A 7637-nucleotide genomic window follows, 5' to 3' on the forward strand; every position below is an offset into this window, starting at 1 on the left:
CTTTCGTTGTCCTAAAACAGCGCCCACGACGTAGTCACTTGCGTCACACATTATTTTGAAAGGTTCATTCCAATCCGGGGTCTGCATTATGGGCGCGGAGATCAATGCTTGTTTAATTGTTTGAAATGCTTCTAAACATTTATTGTCGAAGATGAATTCAGCGTCTTTCATTAATAATCCGGTTAAAGGTTTAGTTATTTTAGAGAAATCTTTAATGAATCGTCGGTAAAAACCGGCATGTCCTAAGAAGCTTCGTATTTCTCTCACAGTTTTCGGAGGTTGAAGGTTTTCGATTACTTCTATTTTGGCTTTGTCTACTTCAATTCCTCTATTTGATATGATGTGTCCTAAAACAATTCCTTCTTGTACCATAAAGTGACATTTTTCCCAATTAAGTACTAGGTTTACTTTTACACATCGTTCTAAAACTCTCTCTAGGTTTTCAAGACATTCTTCGAAACTTTGCCCGCATACAGAAAAGTCATCCATAAAGACTTCCATGATGTTTTCGAGAAAATCAGCGAATATTGCCATCATGCACCTTTGGAAAGTTGCAGGAGCATTGCACAAGCCAAACGGCATTCGTCGATAAGCAAAGGTACCAAAAGGACATGTGAACGTTGTCTTTTCTTGGTCATCAGGATGAATTGGTATTTGAAAGAAGCCTGAGTAACCGTCTAGATAGCAGAAATGAGAATGCTTGGCTAGTCTTTCTAACATCTGGTCTATGAATGGTAAAGGAAAATGATCTTTTCGGGTTGCTTTGTTTAGCTTTCTATAGTCAATGCATATTCTCCATCCCGATTCAATTCGTTTGGTTATAGTTTCTCCTTTTTCATTTTTGATCACGGTTATACCTCCTTTCTTTGGTACTACGTGTACAGGACTAATCCATTTGCTATCGGATATAGGATATATGATATCTACCTCTAATAACTTCATTACTTCCTTCTTCACTACCTCACTCAGGATCGGGTTTAGTCTCCTCTGATGTTCCCTAGAAGTCTTACAGTCTTCTTCTAGCATGATGCGGTGCATACAAATAGAAGGACTTATCCCTTTAAGATCGGTGATGTTGTATCCTAGTGCGGTTGGGTATTTTCTTAAGATATGTAGGAGTTTTTCGGTTTCGAGTTTTCCTAGGTCTGCATTGACTATCACTGGTCGTTCAAGTTCTAAGTCTAGGAATTCATATCTCAAATTTTTGGGAAGTGTTTTCAGGTCGAGGGTTGGTTTCTTAAGGCATTGCGTAGGATCTGATGTTATTGCTAAACATTGGTTCAGTCTGTCTTCTACACGATAGTCGGGAAAATCGTCATTTTCTAATTCTGTTTCTTTTATGCATTCATCGATGATATCCATGAAGTAACATGTGTCTTCTATTGCAGGTGCTTTCAAAAATTTGGAAAGAATAAACTCAATTTTCTCTTCTCCTACTTCGAAAGTGAGTCGTCCTCGTTTTACGTCTATGATAGCACCGGCGGTTGCTAAGAATGGTCTTCCCAATATAATGGGGGTAACTTCATCTTCTCTTATGTCCATAATTATAAAATCGGTGGGAATGTAGAATTGACCTATGCGCACGGGAACATTTTCAAGAATTCCTACGGGATATCTAACGGAACGATCTGCTAATTGCACAGACATTTTAGTTGGTCTTAATTCTCCCATTTCAAGTTTCTTGCATATGGACAATGGCATAACACTGATACCGGCTCCTAAATCGCATAAAGCTTTATCTATGACAAATTTTCCTATATGACAGGGTATAGAGAAACTACCAGGATCCTTAAGTTTAGGAGGCATATTCTGGATTATTGCGCTACACTCAGCAGTGAGTGTAACGATTTCGCTATCTTCAAGTTTCCTTTTATTAGATAAAATTTCTTTTAAGAACTTAGCATATGAGGGCATCTGTGTAATAGCTTCTGTAAAAGGAATGGTGACGTTTAATTGTTTCAGTAGGTCAACAAATTTCTTAAATTGGTCCGCGTCTTTGGATTTAATTAGCCTTTGAGGGTAAGGGATAGGTGGTTTGTAAGGCGGCGGAGGTACATAAGATTCTTTGTTTTCTACGGTTTCTTTATTACACTCTTCCTTTTCCTTAGGTCTACCTTCTTCCTCAGTTGACTTTTTAGAGTTTTGATTCTCAATCCTTGGGTCAGACGGTCCTTCTACCTCTGTTCCACTTCGTAATATAATTGCATGAGCGTGGCCTTTCGGGTTAGGTTGGGGTTGTCCAGGAAATGTACCAGTTGGGGCAGCAGTAGGCGCTTGTTGTTGAGCTACTTGCGAGATTTGTGTTTCCAGCATTTTGTTATGGGTAGCCAGGGCATCTACTTTACTTGCTAGTTGTTTAATCTGTTCGCTAGTGTGTACATTCTGGTTTAAGAACTCTTTATTGGTTTGCTGTTGAGAAGCTATGAAGTTCTCCATCATGATTTCCAAATTGGATTTCCTAGGAACGTTATTGTTAGGTGTAGATGGGGTCGGCTTTTGATATCTAGGAGGTATAGCTAGGGCTTGACTAGGAGCTTGTCCTGGTGCGTATAAAGTGTTGTTACTTTTATATGAAAAATTAGGATGGTTCTTCCAGTTTGAGTTATAGGTATGCGAGTAGGGATTTCCTTGAGCATAGTTCACCTGCTCTGCTTGGATTCCTGTTAGGAGTTGACAATCTGTAGGCGTGTGACCTTGAATTCCACAGACTTCGCAATTTTGAGTTACGGCAACCACGGTGGCTGGAGGTGATACATTTAAACTTTCAATTTTCTGGGCAAGAGCATCCACTTTTGCATTAACATGATCAAGGCTACTTATCTCGTACATGCCCCCTTTTGTTTGAGGTTTCTCTACCATTGTTCGGTCGCTTCCCCACTGATAATGGTTTTGGGCCATGCTCTCGATAAGTTGATAAGCGTCAGCGTAAGGTTTATCCATAAGCGCACCACCGGCGGCGGCGTCTATTGTTAACCTTGTGTTGTACAAGAGACCATTGTAGAAGGTGTGAATTACTAACCAGACCTCTAAACCATGGTGGGGACAAAGTCTCATAATGTCTTTGTATCTTTCCCATGCTTCGAAAAGAGACTCGTTATCTTTTTGCTTAAATCCATTTATCTGGGCTCTCAACATAGCTGTTTTGCTTGGAGGAAAATATCGGGCGAGAAAGACTTTCTTCAACTCATTCCATGTGGTGACTGAGTTGGAAGGAAGAGACTGAAGCCATCTTCTAGCTTTATCTCTTAACGAGAAAGGAAAGAGACGAAGTCGAATTGCCTCTGAAGTGACACCATTAGCTTTAACGGTATCAGCGTATTGGACAAATACGGATAAATGAAGGTTTGGATCCTCGGTAGGATTTCCAAAAAATTGGTTCTGTTGCACTGCCTGCAACAGTGAAGGTTTAAGTTCGAAGTTGTTTGCTTCGATTGCGGGTGGAGCAATACTCGAATGCGGCTCATCTTGCGATGGAGCAGCGTAATCTCAAAGAGCACGAGCTGGTTCTGCCATCGCTGGTATCGTCGAAGGAAGGAGATTTTTGAGATCATGAATTTCGATTGGAGGAAGATTGTTTGTAGCACGATACTTCCGAATTCGTCGTAATAATCGGAGATATCGTTCAACGTCGTTGATTCGTAAGTAGTACGGTTTGCCTTGTGAGCGAGTGTGTGGCATACAAATTAACGAAAGACAAGGAAAAAAATAAAAATTGCCTTAGTCTCTACAGCGTAACAGAAGAGTTAGGATATCGACTAAATAGAAGTCCCCGGCAACGGCGCCAAAAACTTGATCGCGACTTTGTGAGTCTATTGGGTATTAACTGCAAGTGCACAGTCTAATCGCGTAGTTTTAAAAGATATCGATCCCACAGGGACTTAATGAATCGATATACCGTTTTTCTAGGATTACTGCGTAAAGCTAAGGCAGATGATACTTTGATGATTAGGGGGAAAAATAAAACTAAAATTGGATCTAGATTAAATATCAAATAACACGGATATCGGTATGTAGTTCGTCGTAATTAGGGAATCAAATCTTCGTTGGTCTTTTTCTTAGTTTTAAAATAAGTCTTTTCAGTCGACACTATTAATTAAAAGTCTTTTCCTCAAACTCTCGCTTTGTTGAATCAGACTATGACTTCATATTAACGTACGCTCTCACTATTTCGTTAAATCTAAAATCACTTTTTGAAAACAATAGAATCTATAGAAACTCTTTTTGAGAAAATACTAACCGTTTAAACACCCTCGTCTCAAACTCTCGCTCTGTTGACTTAGATTATATGATTAAACTTAAATGCTTAACTCTCGTCCTCACATTTAACTTTTAAAAATAATTTTTGAAAATGATTAGAATTCAATTAACCTTAAAAATTGCTCTCGCCCTGATTTAAAGTTAATGTCCAATTTACACTGTCCAGTTAAAAGCTCAAACCGTCGTTCTATTGATTTTAACTTCTTTATGTCTTTTACTCTCGTACAAAAACTTTGGTATTAACTCTGTAAATTGAGACCAGAAAAGGAGTGACTATATTTTTAAATAAATTTAAACCAACTCAGTTTTGATTCCTTTACTCCGCTTACTTTACATACCGATATCTAAATTGATTAGTCGGACATGCTAAACATGCCTAAAAAATAATTATGCATAAATACAGCCATATCAAACAGACAATATATATATAAACAGCAGCACAGAGCATATGTAAATTAAAACAATAACTCAATTAATTAATGAACCTGGTAAATTACTAGAAATCTTGGTTTTGTTCCTAGCTTCGATGCTCGAACACTCCACCACAAGTCGGTTGGATTTGTTCTTCACAATTCTTGATCAGACAGGAAGGTAAAAAAAACAAGGAAATAAAATACTATGATCTAACGTAAGGTTAGATCCAGTAAAAATTACACAATAGTTTCCGGTGTAGAAACTATTGTGAGAAAATAAATTGAATGCTTAGTAAATTAAGCTAACAAAGAAAAGAAAATAAAATGCTAAGAAAATAGAATGCTGGAAAATTATAAAGCAGGAAAAATATTGCACGGCGTCGAGTTATCTCAATTGGATCCTTTGAGGTCTATTTATATTCATCCATAAAGTAACCGTTTTCTCAAAAGTATCTTCAGTAGGGTTTCAAAAGCGTCAACGAGTCAAGAGGGAAAATAGGAGAGAACCGCCTTCTGTTACGCACGTCAATGCCAAAAAATAGGAGTGAGGTGTGTAACGTCCGTCACACCATGTGTTACGGTCGTAACACTAAGTAGAGGGCGCGTGACGCTTGTCACATGCTCGTGGTGGTCGTCACAGCCATTTTCCTTGTAGTTGGCGTGGGCTGGGCTTTAGTGAGATGCTTTCCTACAAAGTCTTCTTTTTGCACCCCTCTTCTTTCTTTTTCACCCATGCTTTAAATAATGACACCTGAAATAAATAAAAAGAAAATACCGAGTAATATCGAATAATATAAAATAAATCGAATCAAATAACAACATAATTTAGTTAAATCAAGTCCAAAAATGTGATATTATTTCATGTTATCAGTACCCATACCTTATCAACAGCCAATGCAGCAACCATAAATGTATCAACCACAACATCAGCAACATCATCATCAACAAAATGCCGCGCCACCAAGACAATTCAAGCCAAGACATCCAAGAAGGTAACTTGATCCCCTACCAGTACCTTATAGCCAGATATTCATGTATCTGCAAAAGGAAGGTCTTCTAACATTGAGAGAGTTAAAACCAGCTGTTTTCCCATATCCACCTGGATACGACGCTAACGCCCATTATGAGTTTCACATGGGAGCACCTGGTCATACCTTGGAGAATTGTTTTGCATTTCGAAATCGGGTGCAAGACTTGATCGAAGCCAAGGCTGTCTCATTCACTTTGAGACGCCCAAACGTGAACACCAATCCTATGCTAAGGCACAAGGATGCTTCCGTCAGTGCCCTTGAGGAGAATGATCAAGGCAAGTTGATCCGTAAGGTTGAAGAGATTCAAACCCCTATCACTAGGATAGGAGCACAATTGCTGAAAAGTGGTCTAATTCCTGAGGAGTTAGTTGCTGAAGAGAATAATGAAGAGTTGAGGAATTTTATACAACAAATGCTGGATCGAGGCGAGTTACAGATAAATTTCCGTGTCAAGAGCAAGCGCCAAGAAGAGATAGCCATGGTGGACATCCCTTATGATGAGGTTAAAGTAGAAATACCTATAAGCCCATTGGTGATAGAGTTCCCAGCATCATTCGAATATAAAGATGAGAAGGAAGTCCCGTGGATATATCAGCCCAGAGCTTTTAAGCAGGGGCAAGAAGACCAACTTTTGATGATCAACGAACCAAACGTCACCTCAATTATGGGGCCGGTAGGAATGACACGTAGTGGCTGGGTGTTCGCACCAAGAACTGCTGATACTTCTGCAAGGGCCAAAGGGAAGGAGACTGCTGCCCATATCCCCGTCCCTAATCAAGAAATGCAAGACATGCACCCGTCTCCTAAAGCTGCGATCACTCGTGAAGAGGCTGAGGAATTTTTTAGGATAATCAAGAAAAGCGATTATAAGGTGATGGACCAGCTAAATCAAACACCTTCCAAAATTTCCATGTTATCTCTATTGTTCAACTCAGAAGCACACAGGAATTCATTGTTGAAAGTATTGAGCGTCGCTCATATCACGAAGGACGTAACAATAGAACAGTTTGACGATGTGATAGCTTGTGTGACCACTGGAAATTTCTTGGGTTTTAATGATGACGAACTACCGATTGAGGGAAAAAACCATAACAAGGCCCTCCATATCTCCTTGAAATGCATAGACACTATACTATCAAGGGTATTAGTGGACACAGGTTCCTCATTGAATGTCATGCCGAAGACAACTTTGATAAAGCTTCTAGTGGAAGGGATAAGTATGAAGCCCAGCACCCTAATCGTAAAGGCATTTGATGGCTCAAGGCGAGCAGTGATAGGAGAGGTTGCCTTACCAACCAAGATAGGTCCAACTATTTTCAATATCACGTTCCAGGTCATGGACATATATCTCGGTTATAGTTGCCTACTTGGGAGACCCTAGATTCACTCCGCAGGTGCTGTCACCTCCACTCTGCATCAAAAACTAAAATTCATTATAAATGACAAGATGATTGTGATTGGAGGAAAAGAAGATATCTTGGTTAGTCACTTGACATCTTTCCGATATATCGAGGTGGATGGTGAAATCACTGAGACACCATTCCAATCCTTGGAAGTGGTAAACATGATGGCCATCCAACAGACCTTGGGCCCGAAATAAGGATCATCCATGGCCTCGTGGTAAGGAGCTAAGGCTGTTATGGAAAGTGAAGATGCTCAAGACTGGGGAAAAGTGATGGAAGTGAAAGAGAAACGAGACAAGTTTGGACTGAGGTATGACCCGTCATCAAACAAAGCCGACAACCAACATGACAAAGAGAAGATTCCTTTTGTAGAGAAAACGTTCACCAGCGCTGGCCACATCTTTGGCAAGCAAGTGGCAATGATCAGTGAAGAAGATCACGAAGAGGGGGTGTCTAGCTGGATGCGATAGGCCGCACCTAATGAAGAACTGGCAAATTGGAAGGGTGTGGAAGTTCCCCAAATATTTCAAAAG

At 39.8% G+C, this 7637-nt stretch overlaps 1 non-coding gene across 1 annotated transcript; it reads left to right on the forward strand.

The window, feature by feature from the left end:
* Positions 1–3028: 3028 nt before the first annotated feature.
* LOC127088867 (small nucleolar RNA R71) lies at positions 3029–3135 on the forward strand. The gene has a single exon (XR_007790679.1). It is a non-coding gene; the product is annotated as a small nucleolar RNA R71 (small nucleolar RNA).
* Positions 3136–7637: the final 4502 nt, after the last annotated feature.

This window comes from Lathyrus oleraceus, chromosome 5 (genome assembly GCF_024323335.1).
Source record: "Lathyrus oleraceus cultivar Zhongwan6 chromosome 5, CAAS_Psat_ZW6_1.0, whole genome shotgun sequence".
In the NCBI taxonomy this organism is placed as follows: Eukaryota; Viridiplantae; Streptophyta; class Magnoliopsida; order Fabales; family Fabaceae; genus Lathyrus; species Lathyrus oleraceus.